We start from the raw sequence: 12,815 nt of genomic DNA, 5'->3' as shown, positions 1-12,815 counted from the left end.
GCAAGGCGCAATAAAAACTGCATATCGCTGGACTAAAGCATTCCTTGCATAGCCTCTAACATCATAACATAACTGAGCTGCTAGCAGCAAGCTAACCAATACCTTTCTGAAATGAGAATGACATGTGCTTATCTGCTCAATCAGTGCTCAATCAGGCTCGATCAGGCGAGATTTAGAAAAGGTGGAAAGGGTCCAAGTGGATGCCCCTTCCTTTTTAGGGTGGGTCCTGCTGACTATCATAGGATTGCTTGTAAAAGTGGCCAGGGTCAGAGGAAAAGCTGCCAACACTTCTTAGCGTTCTCTATAGATGCAGCCATTTTCTGTGACTGTAATTTCGGCCTTTTCCCAGAAGTCTCTATTCTGCCTATGCAAATTAACAAAAGCAGTGCTTATTCCTCACTTGCTCAAATGTCCTTCCTGTCCAGAAAGCTCTGATTAAGCATGCTTATTTTCTTTTTCTGGGATATTTTAAATTGTTTCGCTGTCCAGTCTGTGGCAGTAGAAAGCTGCTTATGATGCCAGGTTTTGATGAATCCCCAAGGTACAAGTACAGAGGAATATATCAGTCTCTAGGATATGGAACTTTTAGCTAACACATCACAATATGTGATGCTTGCCAAGAAAACACTACATTCTGGAGCGCTGATGATCAGAACATTCTGCTCCTGAAGGATAGAAAAGACAGCTTGATTGAAATAAAGTCTGTTTATATTGACGCTCTCTCTCTCCCTATATATACATACATGCGTACACACACACACACAGGTATGTCATGCATTTCTTCAGATTTGTTTCAACCATTTACCATTTATTGGAGAATCCCTACTTTTCAAGTGACTGCAAATGAAGTCATCTCTGGCACTTTTTGTGCAAAGTAAGAGACACACATGACACCTTTTTATAAAAGTCATCGGTTTCTTTGTTACTGTGTACTTTCAAAGCATGGGGCTTTCACACGTCAGGTAAACCTGATTACCACTACACAACAAAAGCAGATGCAGCTTTCTTATCTATGTCGTGATAGAACAGTTGTGAATTGAGTAGAAGAAGGGCCCTGATGTGATACTTATTACATGCAGCCTGTAAGATAGTCAAACATGCAGGCTAGGAAGGAAGATGCAAATATCAATGTATTAGAAAAACACCTAAAGGCGAGTGATATGCTTTCATTCATGCATGGCTAGGAAAAATCGCCATACTGTTGCAAACATTCTTACACCACCAACTGGAAATAAATGATTCTGACATTAAACGTAAAGGTGACAATGCATTTGTATCATCACCTTGAGAAGGATCATCTTGGAATTGAGCCGAGGGCCTCTACACTCAAAGCCAGAAACACTCCACTAAAATAAGATTCCTGTTGGTGCCAACAATTCTCCATGTTAATGCTTGTTCTAGGTGAGCAGTGAACCGATTGCAGGGCTCTTTTGAAAGCAAGGTCTGAGAACCAACAGATACATCCACACGCCGATTACTTTAGTGTTTTGAGAGAATTCCCTTTCTTGGAACGAGATTGCATGAAATAATCTTCAGGGCTTGGACAATTCCATGGCAAAACGGCACCTATCAACATTGTAGCCAACACAATATAACAACTGTTTCTGCCCGGTTTCGAACCGGGGACCTTTCGCGTGTGAGGCAAACGTGATAACCACTACACTACAGAAACAGATACCTACAGTTGATTTTTCTGTAATGAAACTGCTCCGAACTGGCTATTCCATGGGCCTCTGGCTTTAGATTTCTTTCATGCAACCTGCCCGACATCCCTAGCTGAACGCTCGTACATGCCATGCAAGACCAGATGTTTGGTATTAGCTCAGACTGGGCAGGGCTGAAGCATGAGACTCTAGCAAAGAATTACCCAATACTGCAAAGAAAAAATTGATGTTGGTTTTGAAACGCAAACTTCAAAACAACGTGAAAAGAGTACCAAGAAAAGGGCTCGTCCGGGATTTGAACCCGGGACCTCTCGCACCCAAAGCGAGAATCATACCCCTAGACCAACGAGCCCTCAAAATCCTCTTACCTCTCAAAAGCTAATACCGGCTCTAAGCCCGCAATGAAGATCATGCTGGTATCTTTATGATGCTTGGTCTGTGAATACGCATGAAAGTCAGTCTCAACTTACCCTTTCTCAAACGATAGCACTATCATTTACAAGTGTCTCCTTTTATTCCGTCCCAGCTTTGGACACGTCTTACAGGAAGTCAGCCCTTATTTATATATTTCTGCAGTGGCTGAAGCTTAATGAGAAAGAGTAACAAGTTGTTCATAACAACATAAGAAACACATTGTGCATTTTCTCTCAAATACTCCTTCACTTTGTGCCAAAAGAAATACCAAGGTGAATACCTAGGCCACAGATTCAAGCTAAAGATCTTCCTGCTGAATGCAAGGCGCAATAAAAACTGCATATCGCTGGACTAAAGCATTCCTTGCATAGCCTCTAACATCATAACATAACTGAGCTGCTAGCAGCAAGCTAACCAATACCTTTCTGAAATGAGAATGACATGTGCTTATCTGCTCAATCAGTGCTCAATTTAGCTCGATCAGGCGAGATTTAGAAAAGGTGGAAAGGGTCCAAGTGGATGCCCCTTCCTTTTTAGGGTGGGTCCTGCTGACTATCATAGGATTGCTTGTAAAAGTGGCCAGGGTCAGAGGAAAAGCTGCCAACACTTCTTAGCGTTCTCTATAGATGCAGCCATTTTCTGTGACTGTAATTTCGGCCTTTTCCCAGAAGTCTCTATTCTGCCTATGCAAATTAACAAAAGCAGTGCTTATTCCTCACTTGCTCAAATGTCCTTCCTGTCCAGAAAGCTCTGATTAAGCATGCTTATTTTCTTTTTCTGGGATATTTTAAATTGTTTCGCTGTCCAGTCTGTGGCAGTAGAAAGCTGCTTATGATGCCAGGTTTTGATGAATCCCCAAGGTACAAGTACAGAGGAATATATCAGTCTCTAGGATATGGAACTTTTAGCTAACACATCACAATATGTGATGCTTGCCAAGAAAACACTACATTCTGGAGCGCTGATGATCAGAACATTCTGCTCCTGAAGGATAGAAAAGACAGCTTGATTGAAATAAAGTCTGTTTATATTGACGCTCTCTCTCTCCCTATATATACATACATGCGTACACACACACACACAGGTATGTCATGCATTTCTTCAGATTTGTTTCAACCATTTACCATTTATTGGAGAATCCCTACTTTTCAAGTGACTGCAAATGAAGTCATCTCTGGCACTTTTTGTGCAAAGTAAGAGACACACATGACACCTTTTTATAAAAGTCATCAGTTTCTTTGTTACTGTGTACTTTCAAAGCATGGGGCTTTCACACGTCAGGTAAACCTGATTACCACTACACAACAAAAGCAGATGCAGCTTTCTTATCTATGTCGTGATAGAACAGTTGTGAATTGAGTAGAAGAAGGGCCCTGATGTGATACTTATTACATGCAGCCTGTAAGATAGTCAAACATGCAGGCTAAGAAGGAAGATGCAAATATCAATGTATTAGAAAAACACCTAAAGGCGAGTGATATGCTTTCATTCATGCATGGCTAGGAAAAATCGCCATACTGTTGCAAACATTCTTACACCACCAACTGGAAATAAATGATTCTGACATTAAACGTAAAGGTGACAATGCATTTGTATCATCACCTTGAGAAGGATCATCTTGGAATTGAGCCGAGGGCCTCTGCACTCAAAGCCAGAAACACTCCACTAAAATAAGATTCCTGTTGGTGCCAACAATTCTCCATGTTAATGCTTGTTCTAGGTGAGCAGTGAACCGATTGCAGGGCTCTTTTGAAAGCAAGGTCTGAGAACCAACAGATACATCCACACGCCGATTACTTTAGTGTTTTGAGAGAATTCCCTTTCTTGGAACGAGATTGCATGAAATAATCTTCAGGGCTTGGACAATTCCATGGCAAAACGGCACCTATCAACATTGTAGCCAACACAATATAACAACTGTTTCTGCCCGGTTTCGAACCGGGGACCTTTCGCGTGTGAGGCGAACGTGATAACCACTACACTACAGAAACAGATACCTACAGTTGATTTTTCTGTAATTAAACTGCTCCGAACTGGCTATTCCATGGGCCTCTGGCTTTAGATTTCTTTCATGCAACCTGCCCGACATCCCTAGCTGAACGCTCGTACATGCCATGCAAGACCAGATGTTTGGTATTAGCTCAGACTGGGCAGGGCTGAAGCATGAGACTCTAGCAAAGAATTATCCACTACTGCAAAGAAAAAATTGATGTTGGTTTTGAAACGCAAACTTCAAAACAACTTGAAAAGAGTACCAAGAAAAGGGCTCGTCCGGGATTTGAACCCGGGACCTCTCGCACCCAAAGCGAGAATCATACCCCTAGACCAACGAGCCCTCAAAATCCTCTTACCTCTCAAAAGCTAATACCGGCTCTAAGCCCGCAATGAAGATCATGCTGGTATCTTTATGATGCTTGGTCTGTGAATACGCATGAAAGTCAGTCTCAACTTACCCTTTCTCAAACGATAGCACTATCATTTACAAGTGTCTCCTTTTATTCCGTCCCAGCTTTGGACACGTCTTACAGGAAGTCAGCCCTTATTTATATATTTCTTCAGTGGCTGAAGCTTAATGAGAAAGAGTAACAAGTTGTTCATAACAACATAAGAAACACATTGTGCATTTTCTCTTAAATACTCCTTCACTTTGTGCCAAAAGAAATACCAAGTTGAATACCTAGGCCACAGATTCAAGCTAAAGATCTTCCTGCTGAATGCAAGGCGCAATAAAAACTGCATATCGCTGGACTAAAGCATTCCTTGCATAGCCTCTAACATCATAACATAACTGAGCTGCTAGCAGCAAGCTAACCAATACCTTTCTGAAATGAGAATGACATGTGCTTATCTGCTCAATCAGTGCTCAATCAGGCTCGATCAGGCGAGATTTAGAAAAGGTGGAAAGGGTCCAAGTGGATGCCCCTTCCTTTTTAGGGTGGGTCCTGCTGACTATCATAGGATTGCTTGTAAAAGTGGCCAGGGTCAGAGGAAAAGCTGCCAACACTTCTTAGCGTTCTCTATAGATGCAGCCATTTTCTGTGACTGTAATTTCGGCCTTTTCCCAGAAGTCTCTATTCTGCCTATGCAAATTAACAAAAGCAGTGCTTATTCCTCACTTGCTCAAATGTCCTTCCTGTCCAGAAAGCTCTGATTAAGCATGCTTATTTTCTTTTTCTGGGATATTTTAAATTGTTTCGCTGTCCAGTCTGTGGCAGTAGAAAGCTGCTTATGATGCCAGGTTTTGATGAATCCCCAAGGTACAAGTACAGAGGAATATATCAGTCTCTAGGATATGGAACTTTTAGCTAACACATCACAATATGTGATGCTTGCCAAGAAAACACTACATTCTGGAGCGCTGATGATCAGAACATTCTGCTCCTGAAGGATAGAAAAGACAGCTTGATTGAAATAAAGTCTGTTTATATTGACGCTCTCTCTCTCCCTATATATACATACATGCATACACACACACACACAGGTATGTCATGCATTTCTTCAGATTTGTTTCAACCATTTACCATTTATTGGAGAATCCCTACTTTTCAAGTGACTGCAAATGAAGTCATCTCTGGCACTTTTTGTGCAAAGTAAGAGACACACATGACACCTTTTTATAAAAGTCATCGGTTTCTTTGTTACTGTGTACTTTCAAAGCATGGGGCTTTCACACGTCAGGTAAACCTGATTACCACTACACAACAAAAGCAGATGCAGCTTTCTTATCTATGTCGTGATAGAACAGTTGTGAATTGAGTAGAAGAAGGGCCCTGATGTGATACTTATTACATGCAGCCTGTAAGATAGTCAAACATGCAGGCTAGGAAGGAAGATGCAAATATCAATGTATTAGAAAAACACCTAAAGGCGAGTGATATGCTTTCATTCATGCATGGCTAGGAAAAATCGCCATACTGTTGCAAACATTCTTACACCACCAACTGGAAATAAATGATTCTGACATTAAACGTAAAGGTGACAATGCATTTGTATCATCACCCTGAGAAGGATCATCTTGGAATTGAGCCGAGGGCCTCTGCACTCAAAGCCAGAAACACTCCACTAAAATAAGATTCCTGTTGGTGCCAACAATTCTCCATGTTAATGCTTGTTCTAGGTGAGCAGTGAACCGATTGCAGGGCTCTTTTGAAAGCAAGGTCTGAGAACCAACAGATACATCCACACGCCGATTACTTTAGTGTTTTGAGAGAATTCCCTTTCTTGGAACGAGATTGCATGAAATAATCTTCAGGGCTTGGACAATTCCATGGCAAAACGGCACCTATCAACATTGTAGCCAACACAATATAACAACTGTTTCTGCCCGGTTTCGAACCGGGGACCTTTCGCGTGTGAGGCGAACGTGATAACCACTACACTACAGAAACAGATACCTACAGTTGATTTTTCTGTAATGAAACTGCTCCGAACTGGCTATTCCATGGGCCTCTGGCTTTAGATTTCTTTCATGCAACCTGCCCGACATCCCTAGCTGAACGCTCGTACATGCCATGCAAGACCAGATGTTTGGTATTAGCTCAGACTGGGCAGGGCTGAAGCATGAGACTCTAGCAAAGAATTATCCACTACTGCAAAGAAAAAATTGATGTTGGTTTTGAAACGCAAACTTCAAAACAACTTGAAAAGAGTACCAAGAAAAGGGCTCGTCCGGGATTTGAACCCGGGACCTCTCGCACCCAAAGCGAGAATCATACCCCTAGACCAACGAGCCCTCAAAATCCTCTTACCTCTCAAAAGCTAATACCGGCTCTAAGCCCGCAATGAAGATCATGCTGGTATCTTTATGATGCTTGGTCTGTGAATACGCATGAAAGTCAGTCTCAACTTACCCTTTCTCAAACGATAGCACTATCATTTACAAGTGTCTCCTTTTATTCCGTCCCAGCTTTGGACACGTCTTACAGGAAGTCAGCCCTTATTTATATATTTCTTCAGTGGCTGAAGCTTAATGAGAAAGAGTAACAAGTTGTTCATAACAACATAAGAAACACATTGTGCATTTTCTCTCAAATACTCCTTCACTTTGTGCCAAAAGAAATACCAAGGTGAATACCTAGGCCACAGATTCAAGCTAAAGATCTTCCTGGTGAAGGCAAGGCGCAATAAAAACTGCATATCGCTGGACTAAAGCATTCCTTGCATAGCCTCTAACATCATAACATAACTGAGCTGCTAGCAGCAAGCTAACCAATACCTTTCTGAAATGAGAATGACATGTGCTTATCTGCTCAATCAGTGCTCAATCAGGCTCGATCAGGCGAGATTTAGAAAAGGTGGAAAGGGTCCAAGTGGATGCCCCTTCCTTTTTAGGGTGGGTCCTGCTGACTATCATAGGATTGCTTGTAAAAGTGGCCAGGGTCAGAGGAAAAGCTGCCAACACTTCTTAGCGTTCTCTATAGATGCAGCCATTTTCTGTGACTGTAATTTCGGCCTTTTCCCAGAAGTCTCTATTCTGCCTATGCAAATTAACAAAAGCAGTGCTTATTCCTCACTTGCTCAAATGTCCTTCCTGTCCAGAAAGCTCTGATTAAGCATGCTTATTTTCTTTTTCTGGGATATTTTAAATTGTTTCGCTGTCCAGTCTGTGGCAGTAGAAAGCTGCTTATGATGCCAGGTTTTGATGAATCCCCAAGGTACAAGTACAGAGGAATATATCAGTCTCTAGGATATGGAACTTTTAGCTAACACATCACAATATGTGATGCTTGCCAAGAAAACACTACATTCTGGAGCGCTGATGATCAGAACATTCTGCTCCTGAAGGATAGAAAAGACAGCTTGATTGAAATAAAGTCTGTTTATATTGACGCTCTCTCTCTCCCTATATATACATACATGCATACACACACACACACAGGTATGTCATGCATTTCTTCAGATTTGTTTCAACCATTTACCATTTATTGGAGAATCCCTACTTTTCAAGTGACTGCAAATGAAGTCATCTCTGGCACTTTTTGTGCAAAGTAAGAGACACACATGACACCTTTTTATAAAAGTCATCGGTTTCTTTGTTACTGTGTACTTTCAAAGCATGGGGCTTTCACACGTCAGGTAAACCTGATTACCACTACACAACAAAAGCAGATGCAGCTTTCTTATCTATGTCGTGATAGAACAGTTGTGAATTGAGTAGAAGAAGGGCCCTGATGTGATACTTATTACATGCAGCCTGTAAGATAGTCAAACATGCAGGCTAAGAAGGAAGATGCAAATATCAATGTATTAGAAAAACACCTAAAGGCGAGTGATATGCTTTCATTCATGCATGGCTAGGAAAAATCGCCATACTGTTGCAAACATTCTTACACCACCAACTGGAAATAAATGATTCTGACATTAAACGTAAAGGTGACAATGCATTTGTATCATCACCTTGAGAAGGATCATCTTGGAATTGAGCCGAGGGCCTCTGCACTCAAAGCCAGAAACACTCCACTAAAATAAGATTCCTGTTGGTGCCAACAATTCTCCATGTTAATGCTTGTTCTAGGTGAGCAGTGAACCGATTGCAGGGCTCTTTTGAAAGCAAGGTCTGAGAACCAACAGATACATCCACACGCCGATTACTTTAGTGTTTTGAGAGAATTCCCTTTCTTGGAACGAGATTGCATGAAATAATCTTCAGGGCTTGGACAATTCCATGGCAAAACGGCACCTATCAACATTGTAGCCAACACAATATAACAACTGTTTCTGCCCGGTTTCGAACCGGGGACCTTTCGCGTGTGAGGCGAACGTGATAACCACTACACTACAGAAACAGATACCTACAGTTGATTTTTCTGTAATGAAACTGCTCCGAACTGGCTATTCCATGGGCCTCTGGCTTTAGATTTCTTTCATGCAACCTGCCCGACATCCCTAGCTGAACGCTCGTACATGCCATGCAAGACCAGATGTTTGGTATTAGCTCAGACTGGGCAGGGCTGAAGCATGAGACTCTAGCAAAGAATTATCCACTACTGCAAAGAAAAAATTGATGTTGGTTTTGAAACGCAAACTTCAAAACAACTTGAAAAGAGTACCAAGAAAAGGGCTCGTCCGGGATTTGAACCCGGGACCTCTCGCACCCAAAGCGAGAATCATACCCCTAGACCAACGAGCCCTCAAAATCCTCTTACCTCTCAAAAGCTAATACCGGCTCTAAGCCCGCAATGAAGATCATGCTGGTATCTTTATGATGCTTGGTCTGTGAATACGCATGAAAGTCAGTCTCAACTTACCCTTTCTCAAACGATAGCACTATCATTTACAAGTGTCTCCTTTTATTCCGTCCCAGCTTTGGACACGTCTTACAGGAAGTCAGCCCTTATTTATATATTTCTTCAGTGGCTGAAGCTTAATGAGAAAGAGTAACAAGTTGTTCATAACAACATAAGAAACACATTGTGCATTTTCTCTTAAATACTCCTTCACTTTGTGCCAAAAGAAATACCAAGGTGAATACCTAGGCCACAGATTCAAGCTAAAGATCTTCCTGCTGAATGCAAGGCGCATTAAAAACTGCATATCGCTGGACTAAAGCATTCCTTGCATAGCCTCTAACATCATAACATAACTGAGCTGCTAGCAGCAAGCTAACCAATACCTTTCTGAAATGAGAATGACATGTGCCTATCTGCTCAATCAGTGCTCAATCAGGCTCGATCAGGCGAGATTTAGAAAAGGTGGAAAGGGTCCAAGTGGATGCCCCTTCCTTTTTAGGGTGGGTCCTGCTGACTATCATAGGATTGCTTGTAAAAGTGGCCAGGGTCAGAGGAAAAGCTGCCAACACTTCTTAGCGTTCTCTATAGATGCAGCCATTTTCTGTGACTGTAATTTCGGCCTTTTCCCAGAAGTCTCTATTCTGCCTATGCAAATTAACAAAAGCAGTGCTTATTCCTCACTTGCTCAAATGTCCTTCCTGTCCAGAAAGCTCTGATTAAGCATGCTTATTTTCTTTTTCTGGGATATTTTAAATTGTTTCGCTGTCCAGTCTGTGGCAGTAGAAAGCTGCTTATGATGCCAGGTTTTGATGAATCCCCAAGGTACAAGTACAGAGGAATATATCAGTCTCTAGGATATGGAACTTTTAGCTAACACATCACAATATGTGATGCTTGCCAAGAAAACACTACATTCTGGAGCGCTGATGATCAGAACATTCTGCTCCTGAAGGATAGAAAAGACAGCTTGATTGAAATAAAGTCTGTTTATATTGACACTCTCTCTCTCCCTATATATACATACATGCATACACACACACACACAGGTATGTCATGCATTTCTTCAGATTTGTTTCAACCATTTACCATTTATTGGAGAATCCCTACTTTTCAAGTGACTGCAAATGAAGTCATCTCTGGCACTTTTTGTGCAAAGTAAGAGACACACATGACACCTTATTATAAAAGTCATCGGTTTCTTTGTTACTGTGTACTTTCAAAGCATGGGGCTTTCACACGTCAGGTAAACCTGATTACCACTACACAACAAAAGCAGATGCAGCTTTCTTATCTATGTCGTGATAGAACAGTTGTGAATTGAGTAGAAGAAGGGCCCTGATGTGATACTTATTACATGCAGCCTGTAAGATAGTCAAACATGCAGGCTAGGAAGGAAGATGCAAATATCAATGTATTAGAAAAACACCTAAAGGCGAGTGATATGCTTTCATTCATGCATGGCTAGGAAAAATCGCCATACTGTTGCAAACATTCTTACACCACCAACTGGAAATAAATGATTCTGACATTAAACGTAAAGGTGAGAATGCATTTGTATCATCACCTTGAGAAGGATCATCTTGGAATTGAGCCGAGGGCCTCTGCACTCAAAGCCAGAAACACTCCACTAAAATAAGATTCCTGTTGGTGCCAACAATTCTCCATGTTAATGCTTGTTCTAGGTGAGCAGTGAACCGATTACAGGGCTCTTTTGAAAGCAAGGTCTGAGAACCAACAGATACATCCACACGCCGATTACTTTAGTGTTTTGAGAGAATTCCCTTTCTTGGAACGAGATTGCATGAAATAATCTTCAGGGCTTGGACAATTCCATGGCAAAACGGCACCTATCAACATTGTAGCCAACACAATATAACAACTGTTTCTGCCCGGTTTCGAACCGGGGACCTTTCGCGTGTGAGGCGAACTTGATAACCACTACACTACAGAAACAGATACCTACAGTTGATTTTTCTGTAATGAAACTGCTCCGAACTGGCTATTCCATGGGCCTCTGGCTTTAGATTTCTTTCATGCAACCTGCCCGACATCCCTAGCTGAACGCTCGTACATGCCATGCAAGACCAGATGTTTGGTATTAGCTCAGACTGGGCAGGGCTGAAGCATGAGACTCTAGCAAAGAATTATCCACTACTGCAAAGAAAAAATTGATGTTGGTTTTGAAACGCAAACTTCAAAACAACTTGAAAAGAGTACCAAGAAAAGGGCTCGTCCGGGATTTGAACCCGGGACCTCTCGCACCCAAAGCGAGAATCATACCCCTAGACCAACGAGCCCTCAAAATTCTCTTACCTCTCAAAAGCTAATACCGGCTCTAAGCCCGCAATGAAGATCATGCTGGTATCTTTATGATGCTTGGTCTGTGAATACGCATGAAAGTCAGTCTCAACTTACCCTTTCTCAAACGATAGCACTATCATTTACAAGTGTCTCCTTTTATTCCGTCCCAGCTTTGGACACGTCTTACAGGAAGTCAGCCCTTATTTATATATTTCTGCAGTGGCTGAAGCTTAATGAGAAAGAGTAACAAGTTGTTCATAACAACATAAGAAACACATTGTGCATTTTCTCTCAAATACTCCTTCACTTTGTGCCAAAAGAAATACCAAGGTGAATACCTAGGCCACAGATTCAAGCTAAAGATCTTCCTGCTGAATGCAAGGCGCAATAAAAACTGCATATCGCTGGACTAAAGCATTCCTTGCATAGCCTCTAACATCATAACATAACTGAGCTGCTAGCAGCAAGCTAACCAATACCTTTCTGAAATGAGAATGACATGTGCTTATCTGCTCAATCAGTGCTCAATCAGGCTCGATCAGGCGAGATTTAGAAAAGGTGGAAAGGGTCCAAGTGGATGCCCCTTCCTTTTTAGGGTGGGTCCTGCTGACTATCATAGGATTGCTTGTAAAAGTGGCCAGGGTCAGAGGAAAAGCTGCCAACACTTCTTAGCGTTCTCTATAGATGCAGCCATTTTCTGTGACTGTAATTTCGGCCTTTTCCCAGAAGTCTCTATTCTGCCTATGCAAATTAACAAAAGCAGTGCTTATTCCTCACTTGCTCAAATGTCCTTCCTGTCCAGAAAGCTCTGATTAAGCATGCTTATTTTCTTTTTCTGGGATATTTTAAATTGTTTCGCTGTCCAGTCTGTGGCAGTAGAAAGCTGCTTATGATGCCAGGTTTTGATGAATCCCCAAGGTACAAGTACAGAGGAATATATCAGTCTCTAGGATATGGAACTTTTAGCTAACACATCACAATATGTGATGCTTGCCAAGAAAACACTACATTCTGGAGCGCTGATGATCAGAACATTCTGCTCCTGAAGGATAGAAAAGACAGCTTGATTGAAATAAAGTCTGTTTATATTGACGCTCTCTCTCTCCCTATATATACATACATGCATACACACACACACACAGGTATGTCATGCATTTCTTCAGATTTGTTTCAACCATTTACCATTTATTGGAGAATCCCTACTTTT

At 41.7% G+C, this 12,815-nt stretch overlaps 9 non-coding genes across 9 annotated transcripts; all 9 read right to left on the bottom strand.

The window, feature by feature from the left end:
- Positions 1-1,599: 1,599 nt before the first annotated feature.
- Positions 1,600-1,672, bottom strand: TRNAV-CAC (transfer RNA valine (anticodon CAC)). Its single transcript has one exon. It is a non-coding gene; the product is annotated as a tRNA-Val (tRNA).
- A 272-nt stretch (positions 1,673-1,944) lies between these two features.
- Positions 1,945-2,016, bottom strand: TRNAP-UGG (transfer RNA proline (anticodon UGG)). Its single transcript has one exon. It is a non-coding gene; the product is annotated as a tRNA-Pro (tRNA).
- Positions 2,017-3,996: 1,980 nt separating this feature from the next.
- On the bottom strand, positions 3,997-4,069 carry TRNAV-CAC (transfer RNA valine (anticodon CAC)). Its single transcript has one exon. It is a non-coding gene; the product is annotated as a tRNA-Val (tRNA).
- A 272-nt stretch (positions 4,070-4,341) lies between these two features.
- Positions 4,342-4,413, bottom strand: TRNAP-UGG (transfer RNA proline (anticodon UGG)). Its single transcript has one exon. It is a non-coding gene; the product is annotated as a tRNA-Pro (tRNA).
- A 1,980-nt stretch (positions 4,414-6,393) lies between these two features.
- On the bottom strand, positions 6,394-6,466 carry TRNAV-CAC (transfer RNA valine (anticodon CAC)). Its single transcript has one exon. It is a non-coding gene; the product is annotated as a tRNA-Val (tRNA).
- A 272-nt stretch (positions 6,467-6,738) lies between these two features.
- Positions 6,739-6,810, bottom strand: TRNAP-UGG (transfer RNA proline (anticodon UGG)). Its single transcript has one exon. It is a non-coding gene; the product is annotated as a tRNA-Pro (tRNA).
- A 1,980-nt stretch (positions 6,811-8,790) lies between these two features.
- On the bottom strand, positions 8,791-8,863 carry TRNAV-CAC (transfer RNA valine (anticodon CAC)). Its single transcript has one exon. It is a non-coding gene; the product is annotated as a tRNA-Val (tRNA).
- A 272-nt stretch (positions 8,864-9,135) lies between these two features.
- On the bottom strand, positions 9,136-9,207 carry TRNAP-UGG (transfer RNA proline (anticodon UGG)). The gene has a single exon. It is a non-coding gene; the product is annotated as a tRNA-Pro (tRNA).
- Positions 9,208-11,532: 2,325 nt separating this feature from the next.
- Positions 11,533-11,604, bottom strand: TRNAP-UGG (transfer RNA proline (anticodon UGG)). Its single transcript has one exon. It is a non-coding gene; the product is annotated as a tRNA-Pro (tRNA).
- Between the last annotated feature and the right edge of the window lie 1,211 nt (positions 11,605-12,815).

Source organism: Triturus cristatus, chromosome 8, assembly GCF_964204655.1.
Source record: "Triturus cristatus chromosome 8, aTriCri1.1, whole genome shotgun sequence".
Taxonomy (NCBI): Eukaryota; Metazoa; Chordata; class Amphibia; order Caudata; family Salamandridae; genus Triturus; species Triturus cristatus.
This window is presented reverse-complemented; position numbering and strand designations above follow the sequence as displayed.